This window comes from Aotus nancymaae, unplaced genomic scaffold, assembly GCF_030222135.1.
Source record: "Aotus nancymaae isolate 86718 unplaced genomic scaffold, 86718_ANA_hifiasm-v0.15.2.pri h1tg000011l, whole genome shotgun sequence".
Lineage (NCBI taxonomy): Eukaryota > Metazoa > Chordata > Mammalia > Primates > Aotidae > Aotus > Aotus nancymaae.
In genome coordinates, this window is record NW_026988422.1 from 64,278,680 (window position 1) to 64,293,392 (window position 14,713).

The 14,713-nt window shown below is 35.0% G+C and overlaps 1 protein-coding gene across 1 annotated transcript in view; it reads right to left on the reverse strand.

Moving 5' to 3' along the window:
- Positions 1–14,713, reverse strand: part of CEP128 (centrosomal protein 128) — a 449,972-nt gene that overhangs the window by 173,898 nt on the left and 261,361 nt on the right. The gene's annotated exons all lie outside the window — the stretch shown is intronic.

The window sequence follows — 14,713 nt, forward strand, 5'->3', positions numbered from 1 at the left end:
ACTTCTGTTCAATAAATGATGCTGGAACAGGTAGTTAGGCCATATGCAGAATACTTAACTTGGACTCCTACCTAACATCATATACAAAAATTACCTCGAGATGTATTGCAGATTTATATGTAAGATCTTAAACTGTGAGAATCCTAGAACAAAGCCTAGGACACACCATTCTGGACATCAACCTTGGGAAGGAATTTATTAGGAGCCCTCAAAAGAAATTGTAACAAAACCAAAAATTGATCTAGGACTAAAATAACTAACTTTTGCACAGCAAAAGTTGATAGCAAAAATCTATGAACAGATTAAACAGACAATCTACTGAATGGGAGAAGATGTTTGCCAACTATGTATCTGACAAAAGTTTAATACTCAAACAGAAACCCTACAAGCCAAAAGAGATTGGGGGCCAATATTCAACATTCTTAAAAGAATTTCCAATCCAGAATTTCATATCCAGCCAAACTAAGCTTCATAAGAGAAGGAGAAATAAAATCCTTTTTAGACAAGCAAGTGCTGGAGAATTTGTCACCACTGGCCTGCCTTGCAAGAGCTCCTGAAGGAAACACTAACTATGGAAAGGAAAAACCATTACCAGTCACTGCAAAAACACACTGAAGTCCACAGACCAGTGACACTATGAAGTAACTACATCAACAAGCCTGTAAAATAACCAGCTAGCATCATGATGATAGAATCAAATTCACACATAACAGTACTAACCTTAAACATAAATTAGCTAAATGCACCAATTAAAAGATAACAGAATGACAAGCTGGGTAAAGAATTAAGACCCACTGGTGTGCTCTATTCAAGAGACTCATCTCACATGCAAAGACATAACTATGGTAAAAACTTTAAAATGAAGAAAAATCTACCAAGCAAATGGAAAAGAGAAAAAAGTGAGTGTTGCAATCCTAGTTTCTAACAAAACAACCAACAAAGACTGTTGTTTAAATCAACAAAGATTTAAAAAGACGAGGACATTACATAATGGTAAAGGGTTAAATTCAACTAGAAGAGCTAACCAACCTAAATATACCTCCACCCAATGCAGGAACACCCAGATTTATAAAAACAAGTTCTTAGAGACCTGCAAAGAAACTTAGACTCCCACGCAATAATAGTGGGAGACTTTAACACCCCAGTGTCAATATTAGACAGATCATCAAGACAGAATTAACAAAGATATTCAGGAGCTGAACTCAGTTCTGGATCAACGGGACTTGATTCTTCACCCCAAAACTACAGAATATAAATTCCTCTCAGTACCATATGGTACTTACTCTAAAATAGATCACATAATTGGAAATAAAGCACTCCTCAGCAAATACAGAAGAACTGAAATCATGACAAACACTCTCTCAAAACACAGCACAATCAAATTACAACTCAAGATTAAGAAACTCACTCAAAACCATACAACTACATGGAAATTGAACAACTTGCTCCTGAAAGACTCGTGAGTAAATTATAAAATTAAAGTGGAAATTTCAAGTTCTTTGAAATCAGTAAGAACAAAGAGACAATATACCAGAATCTCTGGGATGCAGCTAAAACAGTGTTAAGAGGGAAATTTGCAGCACTAAATGCCCATATCAAAAAGTTAGAAAGATCTCAAATCAACATTCTAATGTCACAACTAAGAGAACTAGAGAACCAACTGAAGGAGCTACAGACACGAAAAACCCTTCAAAAAAAAAAAAAAAATCAAACCAGGAGCTGGTTTTTTGGAAAAATTAATAAAATAGACTATTAGCTAGATTAATAAAGAAGAAAAGAGAGAAGAATCAACGAGATACAATACAAAATGATAAAGGGAATATCACCACTGATCCCATAGAAATACAAACAACCCTCACAGAATACTATAAACATTTCTATGCAAATAAACAAGAAAACCTAGAAGAAATGGAAAATTTCCTGGACATATACACCCTCCCAAGACTGAACCAGGAATAAGACCAATCCCTGAATAGACCAATGACAAGTTTTGAAATTGAGGCAGTAATAAATAGCCTAATAACCAAAAAATGCTCAGGACCAGACAGATTTACAGGTGAATACTACCAGAGGTGCAAAGAGCAGCTGGCACCATTTCTTCTGAAACTATTCCAACAATTGAAGTAGAATGAGTTAGGCTCCTCCCTAACCCATTCTATGAGGCCAGCAACATCCTGATAACAAAACCTGTCAGAGATAAAACAACAACAACAACAACAAAGTCAGGCCAACATCTGTGATGAACACTGATGCAAAAATCCTCAATAAAATACTGGCAAACTAAATCCAGCAGCACATCAAAAAGCTTATCCACCACAATTGAGTTGGCTTTATCCCTAGGATGGAAGGGCAGTTCAACATATACAAATCAATAAATGTAATTCATCACATAAACAGAACTAAAGACAAAAACCACATAATTCTCTCAATAGATGCAGAAAACACCTTCAGTAAAATTCAACATCCCTTCCTGCTAAAAACTCTCAATAATCTAGATACTGATGGACCACACCTCAAAATAATATGTCATAAATTGCCATTTATGACAAACCCACAGCAAAAATCATACTGAATGGGCAAAAAATGGAACCATTCCTCTTGAAAATCAGCACAAGGATGCCCTCTCTCACCACTCCTATTCAACATAGTATTGGAAGTTCTGGCCAGGGCAATATGGCAATAGAAAGAAAGAAAGAGTATTCAAATAAGAAGAAAGAGAGGAAGTCAAAATATCTCTGTTTGCAGATGACATGATTCAATATTTAGAAAATCACATTGTCTCAGCCCAAAAGTTTCTTAAGCTGATAAGCAACTCCAGCAAAGTCTCAGGATACAAACTCAATGTCCGAAAATCACAAGCATTTCTACACACAAACAATAGACAAGCCGAGAGCCAAATCATGAATGAACTCCCATTTACAACTGACAGGAAGAGAATAAAATATCTAGGAGAACAGCTAACAAGGGAAGTGAGGGACCTCTTCAAAACAAACTACAAGCCACTGCTCAAGGAAATCAGAGAGAATACAAATGAATGGAAAAACATTCCATGCTCATAAAGAGAAAGAATCAATATTGTGAAAATGGCCATATTGCCCTAAGTAATTTATAAATTCAATGCTATTTCCATTAAACTACCATTGACATTCTTCACAGAATTAGGAAAAACAATTTTTAAATTCACAAAAAAGAGCCTGTATGGCTGAGACAATCATAAGCAAAAAGAACAAAGCTGGAGGCATCATGCTACCTGACTTCAAAATACACCACAAGGCTACGGTAACCAAAACAGCATGGTAATGATACAGAAACAGACATGCAGAAAGGAATAGAGAATTAAAAAATAAGACCACACATCTACAACCATTCAATCTTTGAAAAACCTGACAAAAGCAAGCAATGGGGAAAAGATTCCCTAGTAAATAAATGATGCTGGGAGAAGTGGCTAAAAATTTTCCATATTCAGAAAACTGAAACTGGACCACTTCCTTATACCTTATACAAAAATTCAAGATGAATTAAAGATTTAAATGTAAAACACAAAAATATAAAAACCCTAGAAGAAAATCTAGGCAACACCATTCAGGACATAGGAACAGGCAAAGATTTCATGACAAAAACATCAAAAGCAGTTGCAAAGAAATGCCAGATATAGGTAATGGGGAGGAAGGCAGCAAATCACACTGCCATGTGTGTACCTATGCAACAATCTTGCATCTTCTTCACATGTACCCTAAAACCTAAAATGCAATTTAAAAAAGCAACAATTGACAAATGGAATCTAATTAAAGTGCTTCTGCACACCAAAAGAAATTATCATCAGAGTGAACAGACAACCTACAGAATGGGAGAAAAGTTTTGCGGTCTATGCATCTGACATAGGTCTAATACCCAGAATCTACAAGGAACTTAAACAAATTTGTAAGAAAAAACAAACGACCCCATTAAGAAGTGGGCAAAGCACATGAACAAACACTTCTCAAAAGAAGACACACATGCAGCCAATAAGCATATGAAAAAAAGCTTAACATCACTGATTGCTAGAGAAATGAAAATCAAAACCACAATGAAATATCATCTCATGCCAGTCAGAGTGGCAATTGTTGAAAAGTCAAGAAACAACAGATGCTGGCAAGGCTGTGGAAAAATAGGAATGCTTTTAAACTGTTGGAATGTAAATTAGTTCAACCATTTTGGAAGACAGTGTGGCAATTCCTCAAAGACCTTGAACGAGAAATATCATTTGACCTAGCAATCCCATTACTGGGTATATACCCAAAGAAATATAAATCATTATATTATAAAGATACATGTACATGTATGTTCGTTTCAGCATTAGTCACAATAGCAAAGACATGGAATCAATAAAAATGCCAATCAATGATAGACTGGATAAAGAAAATGTGGTACAAATACACCATGGAATACTATGCAGCCATAAAAAGGAAAAAGATCATGCCCTTTGCAGGGACATGGATGGAGCAGGAAGCCATTACCCTCAGCAAACTAATGCAGGAACAGAAAACCAAACAACACGTGTCCTCACTTACAAGTGGGAGCTGAACAATGAGAACTTATCGACCACAGGGAAGGAAACAACACACACTAGGGCCTGTTTGAGGGGGTTGGAGGGTGAGAGAGCATCAGGAAAATTAGCTAATGCATGCTGGGCTGAATACCTAGGTGATGGGTTGATAGGTGTAGCAAACCACCATGGCACATGTTTACCCATGTAATGAACTGCACATCCTGCACATGTATTCTGAAACTTAAAGTTGGCCGGGCATGGTGGCTCATACATGTAATCCCAGCACTTTGGGAGGCCGAGGCGGGCAGATTACGAAGTCAGAAGATTGAGACTATCCTGGCCAATATGGTGAAATCCCGTCTCTACTAAAACACAAAAAGTTAGCCAGGCGTGGTGGTACATGCCTGTAGTTCCAGCTATTTGGGAGGCTAAAGCAGGGGAATCGCTTGAACCCAGGAGGCAGAGATTGCAGTGAGCCAAGATTGTGCCACTGTGCTCCAGCCTGGCGAACACAGCAAGACTCCGTGTCAAAAAAAAAAAAAAAAAAAAGATAATTTTTTTAAAGTATAATATTCAGAATCAACAAGGAACTTAACACAATCAACAAAAAAATAAATAACCCTATTAAGAAGTTGGCCAAGGACACAGACATTTCTCCGAAGAAGAGATACAAGCAGCCATGAAACACAGAAAAAAATGCTTAATATCACTATCCATCAGAGAAATGCAAATCAAAGCAATGCAAATCAAAGCCACAAACAAGATTCCATCCTACACTTGTCAGAAGGTCTGCTATTGAAAAGTAAAAAAACAACAGACAAGGGCAAGGCTGTGGAGAAAAAAGAAAAAAAAAGAGAAAAGGAATGCTTGGTGAGAATGTAAATTAGTTCAGTCACTGTGGAAAGCAGTTTGGAGATTTGTCAGAGAACTCAGAACCACCACTGGACTCAGCAATACCTTTACTGGGTATATATCCAAAAGAAAATAAATCATTCTTCCAAGAAGATTTATATACTTGTATGTTTATCACAGGACTATTCACAATAGCAATGACATTGAATCAACCTAGAAGCCCATCAATGGTGGACTAGATAAAGAAAATGAGGTACATACATACATACCATGAAATACTATGCAGCCACAAAAAATGAAGAATGAAATTGTGCCCTTTGAAGCAACATGGAAGTAGCTAGAGGCCATTATCCTAAGCATATTAATGCAGTAACAGAAAGCCAAATACCACATATTCCCACTTGTAAGTGGGAGCTAAACAGTTGTTACTCATGAACACAAAGATGGTAGCAATAGACACTGGGACCACCTGAGGAAAAAGGAAGGGAGGGGGACAAGGGCTGAAAACCTGACTTTTGGCTGGTATGCTCACTACTTTGGTTACAAGATCTACCATATCCCAAACTCCAGCATCCTGCAATACACCCATGTAATAAACAGGCATGTATAACCATGGATCTAAAATAAAAGTTAAAAGAAAGAATCACCAGTCAGAAGTTGAAAAGGTAATACTAAACTCTCCCTCAAAATGAGATTGCATTCATGCATGAAAATAAACAACTGACTACTGAATGCCTAATCCTACCTGATAAAACATTTTACTCTCTAAAAAAATAAATACATATTAGATTTTTTTCCAGGTGCCAAAAATAAAATAGATAGTCTAGGAATTAATAACAATTTTTTTATCCCCCCATTAAGTCATTTATTTACCTCTTCTCCCTCTTTCTAATAGTTGCTTCATGCTAATCTGGCTTGACTTTTAATAGAACAAGTTTCCATCTGATTACCTATGCCAAAACTTCCTTAGCTCTTTTAGAAAATACATCCTTGCTAGGGTCCCAATTTAACATCATTATTCAATATTTATCCTCTACCAAACTGTGTGAGTTTCTAAACTCTATGTAGGATAGAAAAAAATATTAAATATCATATTAATTTTACTTAAAATAGCAACAAAAAATGTTTGCAGATGATAGTAACTCTTCAGTCAGGTCTTAATAATTTCTTCCAACAATTATACTAACTGGTTTTTGCAGCCTGGTGCAGAATCCACGCTGACCTTAATGCTCTCTGCTCCCTGCTGCATTGTCTTCATTTTGGAAACAGTCTTGCCAACAAGTATAAAGAATGTGTAAATTTGGTTATTCTGTATCTATGTAATAAACCAAAATCAATAAAGTGAGCATTCTTTGTCCTGACTTATTAAACAGCATCAAGTTTAGCAAGAAGCTCCTTGCAATAGTTCCAAACCTAGATAAATAACATTATTATACTAAACAGATTTTCATGTTTGTTACATGTTTTTTTCCTCAATTGTTGTAACAGATTAAGACATTACCTAAATATCTCCTGGAAGTCCCACATTCACTTTGCTGTGAGTTGATGCCAACTATTTCAAACCTGGGTCAAAGTTCATTGAGAAATAACAACAATGTTACCATTCTATCTCTACCTAGAGAAAAATAAGTGAGAGGAATTTCTTGCCTCATACTGTATTTGAATAAATAAATCAGAGAACATTAGTAAATTTATTAGAACTATCTGAAAAGTGTTACTTTGTTATAACTTCACCTATATATTCATTCTCTTACCATCAAGTCTGAATTACACCAAATCCTTTTGAGGGCATATATTAAAGGGGTATAAGAAAATAAAAAATCAAGACATAAAAATGAGGGAATCAAATGGTTAAGTTTTTCTAAGCAAACCTAATTATCCCAAATTTTCATCAGGAAAGTCTTTTACTACCCCACAATACAATAAGCACTAGAGATACAAAGATAGATAAGAAATGCATCTTTATGGCTTGGCGTGGTGGTTCATGCCTATAGTCCCAGCATTTTGAGAGGCCAAGGTAGACAGATCACTTGAGATCAGGAGTTCGAGACCAGCCTGGCCAACATGGTGAAACCCCATCCGTACTAAAAATACAAAAAGAAAAAAAAATAGCAGGGAGGCAGAGGTTGCTGTGAGCAGAAACTGACCCCACTGCACTACAGCCTGCATGACAGAGCAAGACTCCATCTCAAAAAAAAAAAGAAAGAAAGAAAAAGAAAAATTAAATGCATCTTTATCCTTAAGGAGCTTATAGTCCAAGTAGGAGGAGACAAGCTACATCAAGCTAAAATTGGAAGGAACTGAAAGTGAAACTAAAGAGACCATAAATAGGAAACAAAAGAAGCTGGAGACAAAGAAAGCAAGAATAGTGGCAGGAATTCTAGGTTACCAGAACTACTAGAATTGATATTTTCAAATTAAATTCTACTCAGCTATACAGAAGATACAACTTTATTTAAATTTAAAAATTTGCTTGAAAAAATATTAAATATGTGTTAGACTCAAAATATACACATTAAAAAAGCAATAGGCTTTGAAGAGTTTAAACAATACTGGTGTACTCTGTGTGTGTGTGTGTGTGTGTGTGTGTGTGTGTGTATACATATATAGACACAGTTGCATATATACAAAATTTGTGTATAACAGGCTTATTATATTAGAGGCCAGGAAAGTTCTTTTTTTAAAATGGGTATTACATTAAAATATTTCAAAATAAAATATATTCTTAATTTATGCATCCATGAATTAAAATATAATTATATAGTCAACTGTGGACTAATGTTAGTTATTCATAAACTAATATCGCTTATGGAAACAATATAATAACTTGAGGAAAGGACAATAGAGGGAAAGGTACCAAAGTAACTTACTAGATCTGTGAGTGATTTCCTGTAATACTGGATATAAGGCATGGCAATCCCGAAAATCTCAACAGTCCGTCCTGTTCAAATCCCTTCCATTTGCTATTGCGATAGGAATGTGGTCTTGTATTAAGTTGTTCCAAGCCTAGTTACTCAAGAAGACAGTTTGATACTAACTAAGAATTTGAGGTTAAGTATAATAGCTTAGAGTTCTCACAATGATTGGTGCTGGCATGGATAAATTGTCACAAATGCTCTTATCCAGGATATTTAAAGACAAATATAACAACAACATCTACATCATGCCATACACCTGGGTGACAAGAAAATATATTTATTATCATATGTATGAAATTTCAAAATAGCGTATGAAGAGTCACGTCAAATTTGCTGACAATGAATCCAACTATCTATTTCATATTTAATACCTCGTTAAACATTTACTACTTTGTGGCTTCCCCACTCCCTTTACTGAATGACATCTCTTCAGCAGGAATCAACTTTGGAACTCAAAATCATTTCGTTATATAGTATCCTGAAATACTGTCTTATTAAATGAAAAATTCTAAATAAGATGAACTAATAGCTCAGAAAGGTTTTTTCTTAAATTCATTAAAAATAAATACCCAATGTTAGGAATACAAATTTAGTTTAAGTATTTGTCACATAATTTAAAAACACACGCACAAAAAAAAACCCACAAACATACTCTTAATAATATCTGATAAAATGATCATATTGTAATGTTTTTCCTATTTCTCTATCATAACACAAATCTAACAGTAAGGTATTAAGTAACCTCACAAATTTTTGTATATTCAGTTAGAACATGCATTGTAACCTATAAAAACTTGAAGTATAATCACATTTTAAAACCAGCATGTTAATTTTATGCTAAAATCCACAGACCAATAAATATAAATAATTCTTATGTTACTGGCATTTCCAATACATTAAAAATAACTTTGTTTTCTTTTTCTAAATACAGCAAAAATTTACTTTAAAATTACTATAAACTGACAAAAACAAATGATATTAATCAGGAGAGTCAATTCTCCTTTTAGTGAGAATAATGATGTGGTGATAGGGGGCTGGTGGTACCTGGAGAGAAGAGAATGTCATGGGTAATCCCAAATTTCAGTTACACCACTATCTTCTCCCCACTATTGGGGTTAGATTCTCAGGGGAGGATTAATCTCTGAAGTGACAGAGGGACCTAGGACTATCACCTTACCAGCAGGTCTCAGCAACCAGTCAACAGTTGATTGGAGCTGACTGTTAGACAGGGAGAGAGAGAAAGGAAAGCAAACAGGCTTCTTCTCTCACAAACCATCTAGACCTTCCTAGATTTATGAAATTCCAACTTTAAAAATATCCAAGTAAAGAAGAATGAAAAGTAACTTATCATCAAATTTTCATGAATAAAGAGCGAATGGACTAACCGCACATCTCTAGAGTTGAACCAAATGAAATTGCAGATTTTGGAGATCAAATAATTCCACCTAAGTTATAAGAAGCTTAAAAATTTGAAGACGATAATTAAAACTAAATGAGTTTTTTAATATCCTGTATTTATTACTGAGACATATTAAAACTGTAAAGTGTTCCATACCTACAAATATTTAATAAAATTTTGTAACCATGTTGAATCAGAGAATATCATCCAAAATTACAAAGGTATTTTGATAGGATGAAAAGCAAAGAAAATAGGCAACACAAATAAAGCAAGTAGGACACTCCCCTCTTGGACACGGACAGGCTAGATGCAAAGGGCACTCCCCAAATTTACACCTGATTACCCAGTTAGATGATTTTTGAGACAGAAGGTAGAAACTGACTTTGAGGATTTGACAGTTTGCTGAAACCCAAAAATTGTGACTGGATGTCAGGAAAGGTCATCATGCAAAACCCAGCCAGAAAGAAGGATCAGCATATTGTTAAGTTGAAAAGAATAAAAAAAAATTCATAAAAGTTGGTGGAATAAGCAAAGCAGTAGATGGGGAAGTTTGGTTGGGTAAAAAATTCTGCAAGAGTTAAATTATGGTCGTGTCTCTAAATCATATCTATAAATAAACTTCCATCGGTCATCTCCATATTAGCTTACCTTAAAAATTAAAATGAACATGCTGAGTTCAATTACTGAATGGAAGGGCTATAATGTTTGATGGCATCAAAGGAAGGATGTGTATGTACTGTCAATGTTAAAAATACAAGCAGATATAATTTGCATGAAAACTAGAAGTAACAGCAGATTTAGAAGAAGTGCCAAATGGTGTAACGAATACTGAATTTGGGGAACAGGTAAAATTGAAAACACATAGCATGGAATGTCCTCCATTATATCTCCTTAGTCAGTGGCATTAATTATTCTAGACTATACTAAGCAGATTGCAATCTCAGCCAACAACAAATTTTATTCAAAAATATTTAACTTTACTATTGGGGGCCTTAGGTTTCTAATTATAAAAAGATCAAGTTGGATTAGATAATCTCTAAGAATCCTTCCACATTTAGAACATGACTCTGAGCAAGACTCCACAGTTTTCTCCAGACCAGCTCACTGTACCCTGGTTTTCCTTTAGATAAAGTTTGTTCTTGTGGTGCTTTGGAATTCCCCTGAATCTGTTTTACACGGAGACTTTGCATCTTCTTCCAGTTAGAGAACATTATATCCCCCTGGTCTAAGTCAGTGCATCTCATAAAACTACTTAGAAACCTTGTTAAAATATAGATTCTAATTCAGGAAATCTAAGATGAGACCTGAGATTCTACATTTCTAAAAAGTTCTCAAGTGATGCAAACACCACTGGCCCATGGACCATACTTCTGAGTAGCAAAGGTCAAAGTTATGCTGGAAATATCAGTGGCTTTGAAAAAAGCAGCATCAGTCTACACAAGCTTTTCTAAAGTCTACAGAGCAATAGCTTGACTCACATTATAGATGAAATCTAGAGGATGTTTACCAGTTTTAATCCGTTTTCAAGTACCCTGTAAAAAGGTGTAATTTCCCTTCTACTGCTAGTATTTCAATTCGTGGTCATAAATTCATATTGGTTGAAAAGAAAACCACACCTACATGTCACTGTGCAGTAGTTCTGAGAGAACACAAGTTGTAAACAGGTATGTTCTATTTCAGAAGTGGTAGTATTGACATTTGAGATTCACAAAAAAAATGACTTCATTTCTTAATGAGACATAAAGTCATCTTTAAAATCTCAATCAAAATCTAATTTTGTTCTACATTAAACTTATTTTAATCATTAAAAATTAACTGGCATAATGATTTGTTTGAAAAAGTAAGTCATCAGGTATCTTAAAGATATTTTATGAAGCAAGAATTAGAGGCCATACTTCTTTATTTTAAAAAAGAGAACAAAGAAGTTTCCAATATTAAGTTATAATGTCTGAAAATAAAAACTATTACAAAGAGGAAGTTCCCTACTTATGAACATGTTAAAGTATAAGTCATTTGTCTGAAATTTGGAACATAAAATTCCGGTTAATAATGATGTTGTCTCTTAGCTAGATGACAACGAATAATCAAACTTAAAATTTGATTGAAACATATATTTGCCTTGTTGAAATAGATATACATCTGAAAAACTCACCAATAATTTAAAAGAAATATACTGCAACTGAATAAGAAATCATTTTCAATTTATCTTAGATGTTAATCCTTCAAAAAGGATGTTCAAAGTAAGGATGAGTGGGGATAGAGCAGAAATTTCCATGTTTTCCCTCAAAAGAGTTTTAGGTTCCTCCTGATATATGATATCAGTTTAAAACTCAATTGTTTTTCAAATTTACAAGAAAAAACAACCCCATCAAAAAGTGGGTGAAGAATATGGAACACACACTTCTCAAGAGAAGACATTTATGTGGCCAAAAAACATATGAAAAAAAGCTCATCAACACTGGTCATTAGAGAAATTGCAAATCAAAACCACATTGAGATACCATCTCACGCCAGTTAGAATGTCAATTATTAAAAAGTCAGGAAACAACAGATGCTGGTGAGGATGTGGAGAAATAGGAACACTTTTACACTGTTGGTGGGAGTGTAAATTCGTTCAACCATTGTGGAAGACAGTGTGGCAATTCCTCAAGGATCTAGAACCAGAAATACCATTTGACTCAGCAATCCCATTACTGGGTACATATCCAAAGGATTATAAATCATTCTAAAGATACATGCACACATATGTTTATTGTAGCACTATTTATAATAGCAAAGACTTGGAACCAACCCCAAAAAGATATGTTTTGAGAAACATCTGCTCAGAAATTTCTCAATTGGTATAGAGAGAGTAGGTGGGAACCAAGCAATATTTCAGAAAGAAGGTAACATGTACATTGAGCTTTAAGAAATAATTAGTTCACCATCAGTTGAAGACAGAATTTGAAGCAGAGCAAAATGATAGATTAGATAAAGAAAATGTGGCACACATACACCATGGAGTACTATGCAACCATAAAAAAGAACGAGTTCATGTTCTTTGCAGGGACATAGATGGAGCTGGAGGTCATCATTCTCAGCAAGCTCACACAGGAACAGAAAACCAAACACCACGTTCTCACTCATAAGTGGAAGCTGAACAGTAAGAACACTTGGACAGAGAGAGAGGAACATCATATACTGGGGCCTATCAGGGGGCAGGGGGCAAGGGGAGATTGAGCATTAGGACAAATACCTAATGTATGCACGGCTTAAAATCCAAATGATGGGTTTACAGGTGCAGCAAACCACCATGGCACACGTACACCTGTGTAACAAATCTGCACATCCTGCACATATATCCCAGAACTTGAAGTAAAATTAAAAAAAAAAAACAACTTGTTTTCCTTAAAACAAGAGATTTAGGTTCCATATTTCTGCACATTAACCGTAAATAAGAATAGTTTGTTGCTTAAATTATTAAAGTGATCATATTAATAATAGCTTATTAATGGGAAGGAAAGAAAAGGAAATATAGTGGAGATGTTTCCAAGGGAAAAACCTACAATAGAAAAGAAAGAACAAATTTGTTGCAGGGATTGCATTTGTGCCTGTGAAAAAGAAGTTGCCTATCGTGGGAAAACATGGAATGAAAAAAAAAAAGAAAAGGAAAAAAAAACCTCTGTCCCATAAAGGAGAAGATATATTTTGAGAAACATCCACTCAGAAATTTCTCGATTGGTCTAGAGAGAGTAGTTGGGAACCAAGCAATGTTTTAGAAAGTAGGCAACACATATGATGAACTTTGAGAAATAATTAGTTTACCATCAGTTGAAGATAGAATGTGAGGCAGAGCAAAAACACTTCCAAAGAATCAAGATATGAAATTGCAGGGTGTGTTCAGGTAATATCAAGTAGTCTGGTATTGCTGGTGGACAGAGTGCCTGGGAAAGTAGCAGTAATAACAGACTTTCACAGGGTCCATAAAAGACTTAAAGGTCTATATAACATTACTTCTTATGAATAAAAATTTTTTTTGAAATAATCTAATGGAAACATTTTAAGCAGGGGTAAACATCTTCCAATTTCTTTATGAATTAAACTCAAACACACACTCTGGCATCATAGAGAACAGACTGGGAGAAGAAATGTGCCCTGCATGGAATGTGGAAAGTCTGAACCTCAGTCCAGTAGTAACTGGAAAAGAAATTAAAAAGCAGTAGAAGATGTGCATTTTCAAGATTTTCAAGCCATAAGGAAGATGAATTAAGACCAATTGGTGACTATTTGGTTATTGGATTGGGAGGACTGTTGGAAGGAGACTGGAAAGACCTGGAAGTTTCTAGATTGGTTGAGTGAGTAAATAGGGAATAACATTAAGACAAGTAGTATGTAAAACAGATAATAGGTTAAACACAAGACATTGGAGTAACTTATAGGACATCCAAGCAAACATATATGAAAAACAGATCTCCAAATCCGAACTCTGAGGAAGAAGTTTCAGTTAGAGGTCATGAGCATTAGAATGATACTTAAAACATCAAGGTAGATTAACTCTCCCAGGGAGAACATGAGATATAAAAAGATAAAGGGGTCTGGAATCTAGGAAACAGCAAAATTTAAGGAGTGGAGTAAAAAGAGCTGATAAAGGAGACTGAAAAATGTTTAGAAATACACTTAGGAAGTAGAAAAGAGTGGTGTCAAGAGAGTTCAATGAGAAAAAAGCAGCCATGGCTAACAAGTGCTACAGAGAAATAAAACAGCAAGTAGACTAAAAAGTGACCTTTGCATTTGACAATTAGGATATCATCACTGATCTCAGGGAGAGTAGTTTATAAAAGCAGTAAAATGAGACACAAAATTTCAGTAGGTTGAAGAAAGAGTGGGAGAGTTTAAACAAAGCAACAACAAAATAAAAACGGTGAGCAAGATGGTTCTTCAGAGACCTTTAAATAAGAATAAAATAAAGTAGGACCTAGATGGAATATAAAATTCACAGAGCACTGTTTGTGTTTGCCTGTCCATGTCTGGACAGGA